General features: G+C 33.2%; 1 protein-coding gene and 1 pseudogene across 21 annotated transcripts in view; both read left to right on the top strand.

Annotated features, from left to right (window-relative positions):
• Positions 1 to 550: 550 nt before the first annotated feature.
• The window catches only part of BDP1 (B double prime 1, subunit of RNA polymerase III transcription initiation factor IIIB), a 302743-nt gene continuing 282503 nt past the window's right edge, over positions 551 to 20790 (top strand). For 19 of the 21 annotated variants that reach the window (XR_008548224.2, XR_008548220.2, XR_008548219.2 and 16 more), the window contains exons 1-2: positions 551 to 1132; positions 12367 to 12431. The gene's annotated coding sequence lies outside the window, so the exon portion shown is untranslated. The remainder of the gene's footprint in view (positions 1133 to 12366; positions 12432 to 20790) is intronic. The other 2 variants (XM_063810380.1, XM_054685051.2) reach the window with 2 other exon arrangements.
• LOC741655 (adaptor related protein complex 1 subunit sigma 2) lies at positions 15310 to 15843 on the top strand (annotated as a pseudogene).

The following is a 20790-nucleotide window of genomic DNA, read 5'->3' as shown; positions in this document are numbered from 1 at the left end:
TGCGCAGAGCCAAACAGTGAGCAGCAGCAAGATTGCAAAGAGCAAAAGAACAAAGCCTCCACACTGTGGAAAGGGACCCTAGCACGTTGCTGTTGCTGGCTCTAGCAGCCGCTTTTCTTCCCTTATCTCACCCCACCCACATCCTGATGATTGGTCCATTTCATAGAGAGCTGATGGGTTCATTTTACAGAGAACTGCTTGGTCTGTTTACAATCCTTTAGCTAGACACAAAAGTTCTCCAAGTCCCCACCAGATTAGCTAGACACAGAGCACTGATTAGTGCGTTCACATACCTTGAGCTAGACACAGCATGCTGATTGGTGCATTTACAATCCTCCAGCTAGACGTAGTAAGTTCTCCAAGTACCCACCGGACTCAGGAGCCCAGCTGGCTTTGCCTAGTGCATCTCGGCCGCGGGCGGAGCTGCCCGCCAGTCTCTGGCGCGCTGCCGCACTCCTCAGCCGTTGGGCGGTTGACGGGTGCCGCGTAGCAGGTGGCGCCCGTCCCCTCGGGGTGGCGCGCGGGAGCCCGCGGTTGGGGGGCGGGGAGCAGGGGACGGGGGCGGGGAGCAGGGTGAGGGCTCCAGCATGGCAGGCTGCAGGTCCCGAGCCCTGCCCCCTTGCCCCGCGGGGAGGTGGCTGAGGCCCAGCGAAAATTCGAGCGCGGCGCCGGCGGGCCATCACTGTTGGAGGACCCAGTGCACCCTCCGCAGCTGCTGGCCCGGGTGGTAAGCCTCTCACTGCCCAGGGCCGGCGGCGCCAGCCGACCGCTCAGAGTGCGGGGCGCGCCGAGCCCGCGCCCACCCGGAAGTCGCGCTGAGCCCGCGCCCACCCGGAAGTCGCGCTGAGCCCGCGCCCACCCGGAAGTCGCGCTGGACCTGCGAGCACCGCAGGCAGCCCAGGTTCCGGCCCGCGCCGCTCCCTCCACACCTCCCCGCCAGCAGAGGGAGCCCGCTCAGGCCTCAGCCAGCACAGAGAGGGGCTCCCACGGTGCAGCTGCGGGCTGAAGGGCTCCTCAAGCGCGGCCAGAGTGGGCTGAGGCCGAGGAGGCGCCGAGAGCCAGCGAGGGATGCCAGCAAGCTGTCACCTCTCAGAAATACAGGAAGAACATCAATAATGTTCGAAGTTATAAAGTAGGTTTCTATCAAGAATAAAACGTAAACGATCAAAGAATTCCTTATAAAAACATTTTTTTATTTCTAGGAATCAAAACATAAATATAAAATTTGAGAGTCCACCAAAAAAAATTAGATGCCAGATTTCACTATAATTATCAGGGAAGCGCCCAAACGGGTTGTTTACGGCGCCTCGGGGAAACTTTCTGTTTCGTGTTAAGGGTCTTGAACCATGATGTTTAGAAAACCATGGGCTGATGCTTTCAGAACCTCTGTGATTGTTGCCTCTGACACTGCATCCAATAGACTAGCATGTTGATTAGGGAAAGCTAAATTCAATAAAATACGACTGTAAGTGGGGTCACCACCTTGAGGGGTTATGTTAGAAAAGTAGATGATAAGGTGGTATTGATAGAGTATTGAAGTCTGGGCTCAAATGGTTGCCCGGGGCCTTTCAAGACCAATGACTGATAAGAATAGGTAATGTTCAGGACATAGAGTTTAGGATTGGGGGACACTGTGAGTTAAGGGCCATGACAGAAGTCTTCATAAGTAAACTGTTATTGACACAAGCTGCTACCTGTCCAGGTGAGCAATCTGTTGGCCCAGAGGAGAGTTGCTTACTGACATAAATTGATTTGCAGAAATTTCCTGAAGTAAACAATAAGTTATTTATTGGTTTGCAGCCTTACTTTCCTGAAAAATAATTTTCTGGAATGAATTGTGAAATCATGTTGACACAGATGGCCTCAGGTTTCAGTTCGGATAATTAAGCTGTGTAAATATAGAAAGTCTAAGGTTTCTGTGTGCTGTTGATTCACAGTATGTAACAATGATCATATTACTTTTATTTACTATGAGCTTCAGCTGAAAGTCCAAAAGAAACTTTAATTTCAGATATTTAATGAAATCATTATAGCTGTGGTAATTTCCTTTAGCTGGGTGTGAGTGTGTGATGTGAGTGTGTGAGGTGTGTGTGTGTGTGTGTGTGTACTCTGGCAGCATATTCCAAATTTCTGTAAAATTTCAGTTTGAAATTAATAGAAGACATATTAAATTGTTTAAACTCTTTGTTATTTAAATTCTATATTACTTTAGTTGATTACTCTGTATTATTACGGCAAAGCTTTGATATGTTGCCCTGAATTTAAATGAAAAGGCTGTTCGGCATAAAAACAGGAATATTTTATTACCAAAAAGAATTAACTACCATATGTCATTTACAGAAAAGAGTAAATTCTTCAGGGCATAGAAAATACACATTTCCTTCTGTTTGTGTGGAAATAAGCAAAATACCTGTTATAATAGATTCCTCACAGAATTTTGTGAAGCTTCAGGTAAACTTGAAAGAGAAAAATTAAAATGCTAGAGTTTCATAATTACAAATTGGGATATAAAAATAGAATAATTATTTGAATTTTGTATTTCTCTCCAGGGATCAAAAGTAATATATAAACTTTTAATAAATATTGGTATAGCTTCACGTTGACTCCATATGTGAGCAATTTGCTTTCTGTTAAATTCACAATTGCATAATTTTTTTCAGGCTGGAATGCACTTGGATGCCAGAGATTTTGATTTCTTAATGTGAAATAAGGTGATAATACATTCCAAAGTATATATTTTTTCAACTTTGAATATATCTGGTGTATTTGGAGTAATATCTGAGTAAATACACTTATATGTAAGAGAATCAAAGGAACAAGATATTATTTTATATCCAAGGAAATTAAAACACTTAGAACATAAATACGTATTGCATTACTTCATATTAAAGAAATGTTTTACAAAAGAAAATAAAGGAGCTTATTTTATAGCCCCATTTCCACAAATAATAGCAAAGGTACATACACATATCTAATGTTTTACACACTCATTATTGTTTCTCTTAAAATTTGTTGCTTATACTATTTTAAAAGGCAAGCCTATAGATTGTTGTGTGTATATACATATACACACAACATATATATATGTGTGTGTGTGTGTGTGTATATATATATATATATATATCAGCAAGCAAGAGAATGGGCCTCTTCCTACTGCGGTTTAACATTTGCATGTATATGTATATTTTGATTCACATAGACTTATTGTTCTTAATTACATGAACAGTGATTCCTGGTTACATTATTGGAAAATGGAAGCAATGCTCAAAGAGCATCACCTAAATTTCCATCATATTTTGCTCTCAATATATTTTGTACATCCAAATATATTGTGATTAATCTGCATACATTTTTGCTGTTCTAGGTGACGCTGGTATGAGGCTAGGTAATACACGACCTTAGTCTGCATGTTGTACTTGTGTAACACACATAATTTTACAGTGCTAACAGGTGCTATAATAACTAACTATAGTTAATGATGAATGAAAGAAGGAAGATGTTAAGATGTTAGGGAAGGACTCAAAAGATGCAGTGCTTGAGTTAGAATTTTAAGGGAGATTATGCAAAAGCAGTCACTTAAGGTGGGTTGGGATAATCTAGAATGTGGGAATGATGTATGCAAAGTCACACAGGAGAGATACAGCATGCATGTTTAGAAAATTGTTGATTACATATGGAAAGTTTGCAGGACTTGCATCCTAGAATGTCAGGATTTTAAGCTAAGTGGGGTTCAAATTAAATTTTTCACATACTTCACTGCATTATAATAACTAGTTTATGTTTAACTCATCCACTAAACTAAGTTATTTGAAAAGAGATGCCAGTGTTCACTCAATCTAGTTGTCTGTCATTAATAATTTAAAAATAATTGAGATTTTAATTTTGGTCTGCTAAGCCTGTTTAATTAAAATTTGACATTAAATAAGATTTTACAGGCCTCATTTTTTTTTCAGTCATCACAGTTTGAATATTAAACATTACTACTTTTATCTCCCTCAGTCAGCATAAAACATACTACTTATGGTTTTAATAACCAAATTCAATGAGCACCAACAAAATTTGATGTAACTATTAACTTTGAAATTTTATTGAAATAGAACTATGCCTTGGGTATCATTCAAAGCATTTAATTGTTGCAATAAGAAACTTTGAGATAAATTGAAATGATGGACAATATGGGTCGAAAGCAACATTGGCTTGAGGGAATAGGCTAATGTTTGAGAACAGAATTGTTAAGGACAAGATTGGATGTTTATATTATTTTAGGAAAGATACACTCTAATGGAGTTTAATTCTAAAATGTTTAATATTATGAAAATATTATATGTTATATGATCATTATAGAAAATTAAAAATATAAGAACATCAGAAGCAAAATAGTCAAAGTCTACCTAAACCCAATTAGAAGTGAATACTATTAATCTTGATTTGCATGTTTCTAATCTTATTATTATCCAATTAATAAACAGCTTTCAGATATTCTGCTTCTCCCTGTTACTAGATCAGGATAATGTCATTTATGTACAGGCATCTCCTGCTTACTCAGTTCAGCATTGATCAATAAATATTTTAGACTTCCATTCAAAACACTTCCATTTTTCTTTTGCCCATATTCTTTTTATTCAGTGCTGCCTGTTTTCAAATACACAACACTTTGTCAAACAAATTCCAACATTAGATTGGATATAGTTGGTATCAAAGTAGTAATACACATTGCCATTCCTAATCCTCAATGCATTGATCCTGAAAATTATTTGTAAGAATAGAAAAATACTGGATATTTCAAATTAAGTCTCATTTTGTTGCTTACACATGAAAGACTGGAATTAACCAACATAACCATTACAAGGTGATTGAGCAAATGAATAGATGGAAAATATTATAGAAACTTTACTGCAGTTCATCAACCATTGTGGTCATTAGGCCATAGGAAAATACAGTGTGACAGTACCCCTGTCTTCTTTTCCATTTGTTAAGTCTCATATCCAAGTAGCAGTGGATAGACCTTATGAGAATACAAAGTGAGATAAAAATAATTTTTGGCTTTTCAATGTATCTTATTTGATCTAAGAGGTATTTCCCCAACTTTGATGCAATAATTATTGTCACAAAATTTGACTTTACTGAAGACCGTTTTAAGGATCTTTGCAGCTGACAGCAGTGACTTTTTTACCTCCTACAAAGTTTCAACTGACAGTCTTATTGTCTCTGACTTTCCCAAATTAATGACATAATTAGTCACCAGGGCTTTGGCTGCTCAATAGGGATTTAGTAAGCAATGAGTCATATGTTGGTGAACACTTCAACAAACAAAATGTTGGCAGAGAAAGATGTATGAATCAGCTAGGAAGAAACACTATTCTATCATTGAGGATCTTTCTAATATTAGATATCACAGAAAAATTTTCATATAGATTACCATATGAGTGAGCCAAAATCTCTAGGAACAAAAAAGCTTAGTATAATTATAACTCCTTGCCATGATTTAACTTAAAATTTCTTTACTTATTTAGCAATTCTATAAACAAGAATAATTTCTGTTAAGGATACTAAGGAGAGTGTTCCTATTGAATCAGAACATTTAAAAGAAATAATTGAGGAACTCACACATGTAAAACGTCATTAACCAAACTAAAATAAAATGTGAGGGCATAAACTTAACCAGAAATGTTTAACACCTATATATAAAAAAAACTAGAAAACACTTCTGAATGGCACAAATTTGGACTTGAGCACGGGGAAAGAAATTCCATGCTCTTGAAAAAGCCTTAAAATCATAAATGTGCCAGTTCTTTAAATAAACTTATATCTTCTGTGTCATAACAAAACGACATTTTCTAGAATTTCTTTTTCCAGATTTAGAAAAATAGACAAATTTACTTGGAGGAATAAAGAAGCAAGAATAGCTAGAAATATCCTATAAAATCAATGGAATTTGGAGTCAATACAAAATATTAAGCAATTCTTAAAGCTTCTATGATTAAAATGAGTTATAAATACAGATAGATGAAGATCATATAGAAAATCAAGACATTGACAGATATGGAAAGGTGGTATATAATGAAAACATTTCAGATCAATGAGGGGGAAATGTTAACTGGAAAAGAATATTAAAAAGGCAATGAACTCAATAAGACAACAAGAAGCAAACCACAGAAAAATAACTGGACTGGATTAGAAAGAAAATATTTTAGACACTTCAAAAATAAAATATTCAAGTAACCAATGAACTTATTAAAAGGTTGTTATTTATATTGGTTACCTGAAAAAATAATTCAAACCACAATGAGATGTAAGTACTTGTCATTCAGAATCCTGAATTTGAAAGGAATATTTTAGAATTCTAAGTTGAAGAGAAAATGCAAAGTATTGATGAGAATGTTGACTAATTAGAACACTCAAATTGATGTTATTGGCATAACTTAGTTCAAATAATTTGGATAAAGATATGTATTAGGCTCCAAAATTCTACTTGTAAAGATGGTTTCTCCAGAAATGCATGCATATATATAGCTAAAAAAAAGTGTACTCATGAAAACACTTTTCAGAATAACACCAAAATAACCCCAAACTGTGGCCCAAAAGTGGACTAAAATACTTATAAAGAGTACAGTAAACAAATAAGTTGTAATATGATCACCTAATAAAATATTAGAGAAATAAATATAAATAGTTTCATTTGCAGGTCATATAATCAATTAGTCTCACAAATATAATATTAAGCAAAAAAATGTGGTTCAAAACACTACACACACTATTTGATTCCTTACTGGTAAAAGTTAGAATAGTGTTATGTTAGGAGGGATGGGTGGAAATCAGGTGTGTGACTATTACATTTTCTTATTCTGGATGATCATAGTTTTTTAAAACTCACTAAGCTTTAAACTTATGTGCATTTACCCATGTGTATACAATACTTTAATAGAAGCTTCAAATCAATGAGAAAACATGAAACTGTCTGATGGAAAAATAGCTTGAGGAAATGAACAGGTATAGCAGAAAAGAAGGGCTGCATATAGTTTAAAAACTTGAAGAGATGTTTAATCTCTTTGCAAATAGAAAAACATACGCATTTAAATTGAAATACCATTTTCATGTTCCAAAATTAAAATTATTAGAAATATGATGGTATACAGTGATGGTAATATGGGAGAAAGGAAACATCCTGGGCAATTTGGCTAAGCTTTTCTGAGGAAGATTTAGGCAATATGCCATTAAGATTTAATGTGAACAAATGGGAAATTTGCCCACATAAATCAATGGAAAGATACTCTATTTTTCAAAATTTAATCTGAAAATACCTAAGCCCCTGATATTTTTCTAAAAACTGGAATGTCCCTGTGGTCATTGGGTTTTAGAGACATAATTTTCACTGCGATGGTCATAATTTTAAAAGGTTGCATCATCCATTTTTAGTTAACATATATTGTCCTAACATCACATATCTATGTAATAGAAAAATAGAGTCAATTCATGTAGGGACAGACATGAAAATGACAAATACATATAGAGATAGAAAGGTATCTTGTGCATTATACTGAGAAAGACAATAGAAATAAACAATTTACATGGGTTGATTTATTTTGATTAAGATATATAAGTGGTTAGATAAATGTTAAATAGGTCAGTATGTAATTACAGAAAATGACAAATTGTTATGTATGGTACATTTGTAGGCATAACACAGACATTACATTTTGGAAAATTGTGTTCTATGCAACAGTGCCAAGTCTAATGCAAGTAAGAGGAAGAGGAATTCAGCCAAAGTACCAACCCCTGTTATCCATTCCTTAAGAAAGGAACTTCTTTATACACTCAAAAGAGGGGATTGTTTTTAAATTTGTTTCCAGAGGGGCATCTGCATACACATACACACACACACACACATTTACATTATATTTAAATGTGTGTGCATGATATATATATACATGTATTTATTTATTTAATATATATGTGTTATCCAGGTCCTATATAGGAACACACACACACACACACACATTTTGAATCAAACACTCTTTCGTATAATTTTGGTGACAAATGTATGCAATAAATGAGAATACTTTAACTTTCCAAAAAGCTATTCAAAAGTATAATTTTCAAATAAAATATATGTTTGTATGACAACAAATGATTTTTTATAAATAATATATTCTGCATTATCAATCTGCCACTTGTTTTTATTAAATAAAAAAACCCGTAAGTTTGTATGCTTTTAAAATACATATAACATTTGTAAGAATAGTTTTTATGTAAAAATAATTATAGTTCACTATAACTATGTTAAAAATAGACATAGCCAGGCAAGTCGCTCATGCCTGTAACCCAGCACTTTGGTAGGCTGAGGCGGGCAGATCACTTGAGGCCAGGAGTTCAAGACCAGTCTGGCCAACATAGCGAAACCCCATCTCTAATAAAAATACAAAAATTAGCCGGGCATGGTGGCCCATACCTTGTAATCCCAGCTACTCAGGAAGCTGTGGCAGGAAGATTGCTGGAACCCGAGAGGCAGAGTCTGCAGTGAGACAAGATCATGCCACTGCACTCCAACCTGGGTAACAGAGTGAGACTCTGTCTCAAAAAAAAAAAAAAAGAAAAGAAAAGAAAAAAATAGACACAGATGAAGGGTGTCTTTGATTATGCAAATAGATTACCCATCTTGTACTCACTGTGTTTATTTCAATAAATGATCCACAGAATATGCTACTTTTGATTTATAGTTTTCTTCTCCTTCACCGCTGTGGACTGGGAAAATATTTCTTATTATTTCTGCTGCAGAGTAGCAAAAAATTATGAGCCAGAAGGAAGACCACTACAACGAGCAAAATCTCTGAGTAATCATAAAATGAAGAACTATTTCCTATTGGGATTCATTGTGACGAATTTGATTTTAAATTCTTGATGTTGGCATTTTATTTTTAAAACTTAGCTTTCTTGCCTATTCTGAAATTGTCAAAAATTCAGAAAAACAATCATGATCATTTGCTTGCTGATCAATGGAGACCTACTGATTTTTAGGCTGTGAGACTACAGTAATAAATAAATAAAAAAGTTCATACTTCCTTCTATCGAGGGAAATTGAGCATTTTTCTCATAGTCCTAAATCACCAGATCAAGGGATATATGTAATACTTGAGTGTTGACATTTTATTAATTTTTATATTTAACTAGAGCTATAAAGTTGAAACAAATGGGTCAATGCAGTAGCCCATAAAATATTTTAAAAACACATAAAAGAAATATCACTAAAATTTAAACATAAAAAAATACAAAAAAACCCTGAGCTATAGGAAAGGAAGTATCCTCTAAATGCCCAAGTTGAGGGTAGTCCTCTTAGAAAGGCACAGTAAGAAGCAGTGTTTGATGGGAACGTGATTTTTCAAGTATTTGAATTTTCAAACTCACCACATTAACTGAGTAAAATGAAAAAAATATATAAACTTCCTCTGAGGCAGAAAAAACATTTGGCATTTTCAAGATAGAATTATAGTAAAAATATCTTGCCCCAATAGAATACAAAGAAGCATCCTTAAGCAAATAGAAGGCATCTACGGAAATATCACACTGAAGTTTGAACTAATAAATTATTCGTTTAAGATCCAGAAGAAGACAAAGTGTCCTCTTTCACTATTGTTCTCTCTACTGTATGGGAGGAATTAACCAGTGAGACAAATCAAATAAATAAGTAAAACATACACAGTTAAGAAATGAAAAATACAATTCTAAATTTTTAAACAACTCCATTACCTATACATAAACTTCTAGTGACTGTAAAAATCAGCTGCTGGAATAAACTAGTAATTTTAGCCACATCATAGAAAAAATAAGTCAACCCATTAACTTATTTCTATATATTTCCAATGAGCAATTAATGATAAAAATCAAATCCATGTAAAATATTAATAAAAATAAAATATGTATACATGATTTTAACAAATTACATGCAAGATCTCTCTAAATAGGAAACTAGCAAAAGTGTTGGGAGATGTAGGAAAGTTCTAAATAAATGGAGTCGCATACAATAATTGATGGTTTTGATGTGTGTCCCTGCCCAAATCTGATATGATGTAATCTCCAATGTTAGAGGTGAGGCCTGGTGGGAGGTGATTGGATCATGGCGTGGATTTCTCATGAGTGGTTCAGCATCATCCCTCTTGATATTGTTCTCATAATACTGAGTGAGTGAGTTCTCATGAGATCTGGTCATTTAAAAGTGTGTAGCACCTTCCCCTTTCACTCTCTTGCTCTTCTGGCCATGTGACGTGCCTGTCCCCCTTTGCTTTCTGCCATGATTGTACGTTTCCTGAGTCTTCCCAGAAGCTAAGTAGATGCCAGCATCATCCTTCCTGTATAGCCTGCAGAACAGTGGGGCAATTAAACCTCTTTTCTTCATAAATTGTTGAATCTTCTGTATTTCTCTATAGCAATGCCAGAACAAACTAATACAATAATCATGGCTTGAAAGTTCAGTGAATTTTAGTGTGTAAAAGGTTTTGGTTTTTCCAAATTAATCATTCTAGAAATCCTCACCATAATCACAAAAGATATTTTTATATAAATTGACACACTGATTTAAAAATGTACATCAAGAGAGCAAAAACAAATGACAGAAAGCTGAAAAAAAAGTTGGAGTACTCACACTTCCTAACACCATGCAATAACTTAAAGCTATAGTCATCAAGAGAATGTGTTATTAGTATATGGATAAACAATTAGAGTAATGGAATGGAATAGAGTTCACAAATAGATCCATGCTTATATGAATAATATAATATCAAAGATACTGCAGTTATTCAAAGGGGAAAGATAATTTTATTTAACAAAGTTTGCAGAACTACGAGATAAATGTGAAGAAAACAAACCTCAAGTCCTTCCTCACAATAAAAGCGTGAATGAGTTCAAAATTAAAGGAGTCCAAAATATATTATGGAACAATGTGTAAAAGTGAAAGCATAGGCTTCAAATATAAAGCACAGAAAATGTCTTAGTAAACTACATGAAAGCATTTCTTTTTATCCAAACTGTGGATAAATTTCTTTTTATTCAGAAAGCAATAATTATATAATGATAAACTACAGAAATGTGTAAATATATTTATACTTTAATGTTTATTTTTAATTACACAATTATATATACTATTTATTATGAATAAGAGCGAGAATATATAAATATAATGTACAACATAGAAACAAGAGAACTATAAAAACTAACAGATGCTACACAAAAATGATATAATAGCAAATAAGCAAATGAAAAATTTCTTAATATTGTTAGTAATAAAAAATAAAATGAGATAATTATACACATCTACTAGAAAAGCTACTATTTTAAAAATTGTGTTACCAATATTTGGCATAGATGTCAAGAAACCAGAATCTAGAGTTTGCATACATTGACGGTGGGAGTGTAACACAGTACAGCTACTTTGGATAACTAAATCTACCTTACACGTACCAATTCTACCCCTAGGCATTTATCCTAGGGGGGAGAAAAGCATAAGTCTGTAAAAAGGCTTGCACAAGTACCTTTATTCATTATTGTCAAAAACAGACACCATGCAACTGTCCACCAAGAGCGGCGTTCTCAAGTTCAGCACTATTAGCTGTTGAAGTGGCTTAATTCTTTGTTGTGGGGAGCTATCCTTTGTGGAACCCTGGCCTGTGGACACTCTATCCCCTCCTCCACAAACCTCTGATAACCAAAAGTGTCCCCAAACATTGGAAATGTCCCCTGGCAGGTAAAATGTCCCTCATTTGAGAACCTCTGGTCAAGAGTTTAGTAAATAAATTATAGTGGTATGTCTATGAAATGAAATAATATGTAACAATAAAAAAATGTGCTACTTCAACATGCAAGAAATTGTTGAATCTCAAAAATATTATGCTTAAGGAAAAAAGACAAAAAGAATTCATACTCTGTAATTCTACTGATATATAATTGTAGAAAATAAAAGCTAATATATGGTAATAAAACCAGATTAGTACTGGATTGACAATGTGTTGAAAGTCAAAAGAAGAGGCTTGAGATCTCTTTATAGTGTGATAGTTTTACAAGTATATACGTATGTTAATGTTTAAAAATTTCACACCTCAAAAATGTGCAGTATACCAGATGTTAATTATATCTCATAAAGCTATTAAAATTTTATCTCAAAATTATAGCTTTATTGCATTTAGGGCATTATTCAATTTTGAATCTAATCCAGTTATCATAGCTTAATGCAGTATTATGAAAATAATGCCTATAAAGGTCCAGTTCCTCAAACACCCTTGGAACCAATTTTGTCATCTATATTAGTTACCTTGGGCTGCTATAATGAAGTACCACAAGCTGTGTGTCTTTAAGCAACAGAAATTTCTTCTCTCACAGTTGCAGAGGTCAGAGGTCAGAAAACAAGGTGTCTGCAGGACCAACCTCTCCTCTGGATGCTCTAGGTGAGAATCTTTTCCATGCCTTTCTCTTAGCTTCTGATGTTGCCATCAGAACTTCAGATGGTGTTCCTTGGCTTCTGTCAATATTAATACATAAATCCTTTTCAGTCTCAGCTTCTCTCTTCACATGGTCCTCTCCACATCCTATCTGTTTCTGTTCCCTCTTCTTATAAAGATAACCCATGTTATTTTAAGTCCCACCTAAAGACATAATTTTAGCTTGATTACATCTGCAAAAACTTTGTGTCCAAATAAGGTTTCATTTACCTTATGTGTATAACTAGGGGTTAGGGCTTGAACATACGGGTTTGGGGAGGGGAACACAATTCAGACCATGACACTCATTGTTTCACTCATTAATGAGTTAAGGGTGCTTTGATATTATTACATTTGAATGAGAGTGGTTTTTAAAATTACATTTTGTCGTGTAGTTTGTTCCACCCTGATGCTTAAAGGGAGTCACCTGCCTCAGCCAATTAAACTGTGTTGTCTCTGCAGTGTGTTTTATCACAAGAACATGACCTTCAAGCACAAGAACACCTTGTATTCCACCACTAAAAACAGAAATGACATCTACCTTCACTGCTTCCCTATTTCTCTCCATCTTTACTGACTTGGTATTTTGTTGTTGCTGTTATTTCTGGTTGTTGGTCAATTTTCATTTCTATTCTTATTTTGCTGATAATTCTTATAAATCAGTGCTGAATTTTGTCAAATTATTTTTCTGCATCTCTACAGATGATCATTTTATGTTTTTGTCCCTGTGATAATTTGGTGAATGTCATTGATCAATTTTTAAATAATGAATATCTTTGCATTTAAGATAATATTTTTCACTATTAATGTTATCTCTGAAATGAAAGCTAAACCTAGTCAATAGATATTAGAGGTGCATGATTTTTAAAATTGTATAAAATTAGATAAAAAATACAAAGAAATATATATAATTTTAAAACTATGTAAAAATGTAAATGCCAAATGATAGAGCACTAAATGAAGCTTGTGATATTAAATACAATCTTTAGAAACTCTTTCGCAGTGCAGGAAAAAAATAGAACTGAAAACAAAGCAGAAGAAATCACAGATATAAAATTAAAGAGGATAGAATAAGCACCTGAGTTCCCACATCTAAAGTGAAAATCTAAGAATTTAAATACCATTCAAATACAGACTAAAATACAATATAAAATAAAATTTCCTGAGCTAATTTTTAAAATACTGCTTAATTTGTAGATAAAAATACAGACTAATTTTCTGACTATATTACTATAAAAATCTTCTACAAATATTTTTTAACTAAAATTATAAGAAAAACATCCGCCATAAACACGTAAGATTAATATTTTCGTTTCTGAAGTATAAAATGTCTGGATAGACTTGAGCTTGTTGCTTTAGTTTTATATGTGAAGACTGAAAAAATTCTGTTTTGTTTTGAAAAATATTTTGAGCTAAAAATGTTGTATTCCACATTTGTTAGGAATGGAAGTCTTTAAAATATGAAATATTTCCAATTGAAGAAAAATAGTGAAAATGAACTTTATCTGAATAAGATTAATGAAAATTATATGTTGAAAAAGTAAAATAGTTATGTGTACTAACAGTGACTACTAACCCAACAATATAAAATTAAGTAAAAATATTATTACCATGTTAAATACAAATTAAAATTAATTATAAAAAAGTTAAGATCTATGATTAAAGTATTAAAATAAAATGAGACTGTATTCACAAATTTAAAAGCAAATTGGTGAATGACATATTTTTTGAAATAATAAATTCTTTGGCATATTTTATATTTTTTATTATAAATGATAATTATTTATTTGAAATATTTAAAGGAACAAAATATTTGCAGCTCTATTTTATTGAGAAAGTAATTACAAAACAAAAACAAGGAGTTTTTGTAATTACAAAAGAATATATTAATAATATTATTTAGAAGCACAAAACCAGAAAAGCTTTATATTATTTCTTAACAATAAGTGTAAACCATCTAATTTTCTGAAAAGGGGTGGAAATAAATATTTAACAAAGAAGATGTTATTCTTAAATTGTAATATATACATTGCCTAAAAATAAAAAGGTAGTTGAAGATATATTGTGAACAACAAAAAATGAAGAGCTGATAATATTAATGTGTGAAGGAAACTCATAACATATTGTACTAATTATAAATCAGTGTATTGACAAAACCTGAGTCCTCAATTATTATTGACTGTTATTGACATTAATGATAGAATATTAAATATAGAATATAATAAAGCAATTTAGAATAAAAAAAGAGAAAGCGATAGACATGAATAGAAACAAAATGCAACTGTTCAATATTAAAAGCCTTTCTAAATTGCTTGTGTTTTTCTAGTGACCTGTTTCGCTATGCAGTGTAGGCTCAGGTGTCTAGATTTTAGTTGCAGATAAACACAGGTAGTGTTTTCCAGATCTCAGAATGACCAGTTACATAAAAATAGGCCATAAACCATATATTTCATTCTTACGGTTGACAAACCTCTAATTCACCTGAAAATATTAAAAAGAAAGAAGACAGACGTGACAGTGGTTGGAAGTTGAGGATAAGAAGAAGTTGGCAGAAATAAGCCTTCTTCTTTTGGAAAACAATGCATGATAAAAAAAATTAAACTAAATTCAGTTCATTTCCACTAACTGGGACTTATTTAGAAACTTTGAGAAAGTCTGAAGAATTTCAATTGAGGAGTAAATAAGGGCCAATTTATTTCATAGTGTGGACTCTCAAGACAATACACAGCAGTGCTTCTCAAAGTTAAACAGTATATGAGTGATCTGGAAATGAAGATGCAGATTTAATAGGGCTGGAGAGAAGTCTGAGATTCTCAATTTCTAATGAATTAAATTACAAAGAGGACACAGCACCACGGCTTCTCTTCCTCAGCACGGCGACAGGGGCTTCCCCTTCGCCGCCGCCGCCGCCGCCGCCGGCCAAGCTCCGCCGCGCCCGCTGCCCGCGGCCGCCATGCGGTTTATGTTGCTTTTTAGTCGTCAGGGAAAGCTTCGACTGCAAAAATGTTATGTCCCACTATCAGACAAAGAGAAGAAAAAGATCACAAGAGAACTTGTTCAGACCGTTTTAGCACGGAAACCTAAAATGTGCAGCTTCCTTGAGTGGCGAGATCTGAAGATTGTTTACAAAAGATATGCTAGTCTGTATTTTTGCTGTGCTATTGAGGATCAGGACAATGAACTAATTACCCTGGAAATAATTCATCGTTATGTGGAATTACTTGACAAGTATTTCGGCAGTGTCTGTGAACTAGATATCATCTTTAATTTTGAGAAGGCTTATTTTATTTTGGATGAGTTTCTTTTGGGAGGGGAAGTTCAGGAAACATCCAAGAAAAATGTCCTTAAAGCAATTGAGCAGGCCGATCTACTATAGGAGAGTTTCTTTTCTTCTTGAAGGATGTTTTTCCAGTGAAGAGGGGTTTCTCCCTATGAAGAGTATTCTCACATTTAATAGATGCCACGTCATGAATATTTTAATGTCCCTGTGTACTAAATGACTACTCATCGAGTATGCAGAATTTCACAGAGGAAATAGAATGCTGATATACATATGAAAGAAAATATCCTCAGCATGGTGATTTATTGTCTTGTATAATAATAGTAGAACATTTTAGAACTAGTACTTTTATGATTGTATTTTTTTCCTGTTCACATTCCAAACTTTTCTGTTTTATTTTCATTCTATATGTGATCTTGATACAGCTCATTCCTCTCTGCAACTGATTTAATCTCATCTTGACAAAATATGACCTAGAAGTGTTTTGAGTAATATTAAATCTTAAACACATACATATTATTAATGAACCATCTGTGATTTATCTTATAAGAGGAAAACATGACGATCATTAAAATGTTTACCAAAGAAAATATAGCTGAAGTGCTAGGTCAAAATAAGCAGTGCCATAATATATAGTGTGGTTTGGTCTTCAAATATTGAGGTTAAAAAAAGAAACTATTTTGTGTGATTATCTTACAATCTGTATGAGCTAATGTGTTCTAATGTATCACATAAAAGTATATGTGAAAATATTACAAGAAACTAAAATTAATTTGTACCATTATATAATATTTAAGGTTAAAACATTAAGTATTAAGAAATTTTGTAGTGCCACATTTATTGAATCACATTTGTGCTATATAATAATATCAAACAATCCCTTTAAGAACTTATTAGAGTGCTATGTCTGAAGTCTGTTCTGCAATATCTTGCTGAATAATAACTCTTTCAAAGCATTAATGCTGAGTTTATATAGTTCAAAACTTCTAATATTCATTCAGTTTTAATACCTAAATACTTATATTTTACTAGTGATGGCATTCTAATATATTAAGTCCTCATTTAAATACTTAATACTTTGTTAACTGTGGCATTATATTTCTGAATTTTAAAACCTTTAATATTGGTAACTATTGCATATTCTTTTAATAAAACATGCAGCATTTTTTTTATAAAAGGAAAAGAATTCATTGTTTATATAGAGAGAGCATAAAGCCTAAGTTAAGTAAGTTATTAAACAATAACTTCACAAGATGTTCAAATCGATTTACCACTGAAAGAAGATCTATGAAAATGTGTTTTGACCAAACTTAGTATTAGGTAGGTACACAGATAAGATTTTCCATTCTTAACATTCTCACTGTAATGCACTACATTTGAAGCACCTGGATGTGCTATCAGGTGGGAAATTTAGCATTATATATTGGAAGCATTGAGAAACATTGGTTTTTCATTTCTATTTTTCCCCTCCTTTCCTCCTCCTGCCCCACAATATATTATTCATCTGGTTTTAATGCTACATAAATATGCATTGTCTCATGCCTGTTTGTGTTGGATGCCTTGTGCTAAGCTGTAACAAAATGTTGCTTCTTTTGCTGTCTGTATACAGCTGCTTGCTTTAAATTAGTAGATTCTGAAATAGCTTTCCTTGCATGTCTAAAATAAAAGTATTGCATGTAAAATAAATAAATAAATAAATTACAAAGAGGAGAAAATAAGGTTATTGCTTACTTTATATACATTCACAAACACAGGCTAATCAAATAATTGTTTAAAGTATTGCTCTGATAAGAATTAAATTACATATTTCATAGGAAACATTTTCTTTACATTCGGATTTTATCTATTATTAGAATAATAATAGAATCTTGACTTTATGTAACTCTATATTCCAAACAACTAGAAACTTTTCGATAGCAATTGTTCACCATTTAATAACATTTTTCCAAGATACCTAATGCACTCAAGGACAAAATAGCTGCCTTCCAGTGATTTCCAATTTATTCAATTTTCAGGCAATCTGTCTGCCCCCACAATGACAGATTATAGTTACATTCTTGCCATGCTCCGAACAGCTAAGCCAATTGTTTTCAATCTTTTTTCTTCAGCAACTCCATCTTTTAAAGTACTTCAGAGTAGTTCCTGAAAGGATTCCTCCTTAGTTAAATGGCTATACAGCTCTCCCATCATCCAAAATAATCAGTGGAGAGATAGCAATATTTTTCATTACATTAGGCCAAGTTCCATTGCTTCCTTCATCTTGTAATCTGATCAGAAACACCACTATAGATTCAATAATTGAGTTTAGAGTTTCAGAGAATTTGGGGTCACAGAACATCTATGTCTATTTTGTAAAGATTATCGCATATTACTGAAATAGCTTGTCAAACACTGCAGTCTGCTTAAAGTATCAAAATAGAAATGTTGAATGCTGTGTCTGCACAGAGTTCATTTAAGCAAAGAATCTACTAGGCTCTTATGTCTGTTAATGCAAATTCCTGAATACAGTTGACCCTCCATACCCCCATTGTGGGTGGATTTAACTAACCATGAATCAAACATATTTGTTAAAAGAAATACCAAAAATAATTTTTAAAAAGAAATACAACAATAAAACAATGCAAATAAAACAATCCTTATAACAATTATGTGCATAGCATTTATATTGTATTCAGTATTATTAATGTAAGTAATCTGGAAATGATATAAAGTATACAAGAGGGTGTGTGTAAGTTATATGCAAATACTAGGCCATTTTATATAAGAAACTTGAGCATCTCTGGCTTTTGCTATGAAGGGATGATGGTGGTAGGATTGGTGGTGGTCTTGGAACAAATCCCCAGCAGGTACCAAGGGGGACTGTAGACCCCAAAGCTGTTTAGAAATGGGTCACAGCAGCAGAATTGAGGTAGGAATGCTCCCCACAGAAAACATCAACCACCTGTTGATTTTTGAATCTGCTCCTCTCAGGCATGCCTTCAAATGCTATAACCTGGAGATTCAACTCATTTTCATGCTGCTAAGTAGGAATAGGTGATTCAATTCCCCAAGAAAGTGACAGAGGTCCCTGAAATATAGATTTAAAGTTACATAGTGTCAAATGCTAGTCATTTTCTTTTTGCTCGATGGTATCCTCTCAGAAAAACCTTTTATAATATTTCTAATTCATTTACCAGATTTATAGAATCATCAAATTGTCTATCCATGCGTTTTTCAAATATTTTGTGAAGTGTCTAGGGTAACAACCTATTATTCGAACGTATTTTGTGAAGTGGCTAGGGTAACAACATAATGTTCGAACTTATGTTCGTATTTAAATACAAATGTATTTTGGCTGAGTGATTACTCAAGGTCACTGAGGAATCCACAAGGTTGACCTCCTGACTCTAGAACCATTGTTATATAGAGATATATAAATAGCTGATTTAATATTATAGGCTTAGCAAAATATTTAATAAATAAGGTCTTAGTAAAACAACACACATGTATTTATCCACTTATTTAATTTTGTTTTTCCATTTCTTCTGAACATAAGTTCCTGAGGACACGGGCCTTTTTTCACAGTTCATTTTTGGATTCCAACATCTAGCCAGTACTTTGCAAAGAGCACTGAATTTGAAATAAATTTCTCAGTTAATGATTTGAATCATATAAAATATTTAGTAAATTTGAAAACTAGTAACCGTGTAAAGCGATTAAAACAAACATACTAGAGGGTAATAATCCCCCGCCCCTTGCCTTCTTCCTTTACATCCACTTCATTCTTATTCTTGTCTACTTCCCCTGCCCCACCCAGGGAACGTGGTTAGCCCATCAACTGCAAAGATTGTTCTCATATAATATTGTTCTGATGGATAATGAGACTCTGAAAGTGGAACATAAACAGATAAAACAAAAACAAACAGAAAAGAACCCAAAAACCTAAACTCAACTTCAGTTAAAGCAGAAAATATCTGTCCAGCCTAAACCAGGCATACTCAACAGACTTCTGTTAGACGCCTGATCCTACTTCAGTCTGGAACCACCTAGTCTTCAGGTTTGCCTGGTGCTCACCAGCTGAAGAAATCCTTTAACGACCTTTATTCAGTCAAGTAAATTGTTTTCTTTTGGCAACTTGCATGTTATTTTTTAGGTTTTCATTTATTTATTTTTTTATATTTAAAGTCATGTTTTCTTCCTTTTATTCACTTTGCTGATCTTTCTCAAATTCTTTGATTTTTTTTTGCCTTGTTTTGCATTTGTTTACTTTAACATTTTTTGTAACTTATCTCTTTTATTTTGGAAATTATTCACATTATCAGTTTTCTTTTGCTAGGCAATTTTGATATTCTAATAAACATTATTAACATAAAATATAAAGTTTATTAACACCAAGCCCAAATAATACAAAGTCTTAGGGCTCTTTAATTGCAATTATTTAAAAATATTTGCTACAAATTGTTCATTATTTTATATTTATGTTGTTTTTCTTATTCCCACAAATCACATATTGTTGGTGTGTTTGTTAAATAAAATTGTGATTGCTTATATATGTTTTTTCACATCCTTTCTTCTTCTAATGTTTTGGAATTTACATCCAGTTAATTATCCTTTATTCTATGGTATATACTGTAAAAGTTACTATTCTTGGTAGTAAACTCTCAGTTTTTGGATTGTCTGAAGATGTCTCTATTTTGATCTGCTCTTGAATTCTAAATCTAATTGACATAAAATTCTAGATTTGCCATTATCATTTATTAGCACTTCAAAGATATTCCACAATTTTCTGACTTTCAATGTTTTTGTTGGTAAAAATGGTGATTGTTAATTGGCTTGCATATTCTGTTTTGGATATTCCACTGTTTCCTTATAATTTGTTTATTTATAAGGAAACTTATAAACAAATTATAAGGAAACAATAGAATATCCAAAATAAAGAGAATAGTTATGGGTTCATATAGATAATTCTTCAGAATCTACTAATTTGTGTCTTTCTTCTTTACTTCTGTAAACTTTTCAGCTACTATATATTAGAATATTTCTTAACTTTTTTATATTCATTCTGAA

This window comes from Pan troglodytes, chromosome 4 (assembly GCF_028858775.2).
Source record: "Pan troglodytes isolate AG18354 chromosome 4, NHGRI_mPanTro3-v2.0_pri, whole genome shotgun sequence".
Taxonomy (NCBI): Eukaryota; Metazoa; Chordata; class Mammalia; order Primates; family Hominidae; genus Pan; species Pan troglodytes.
The sequence above is the reverse complement of the archived record's forward strand: the minus strand, read 5'-3'. Positions and strand labels throughout refer to the sequence as shown.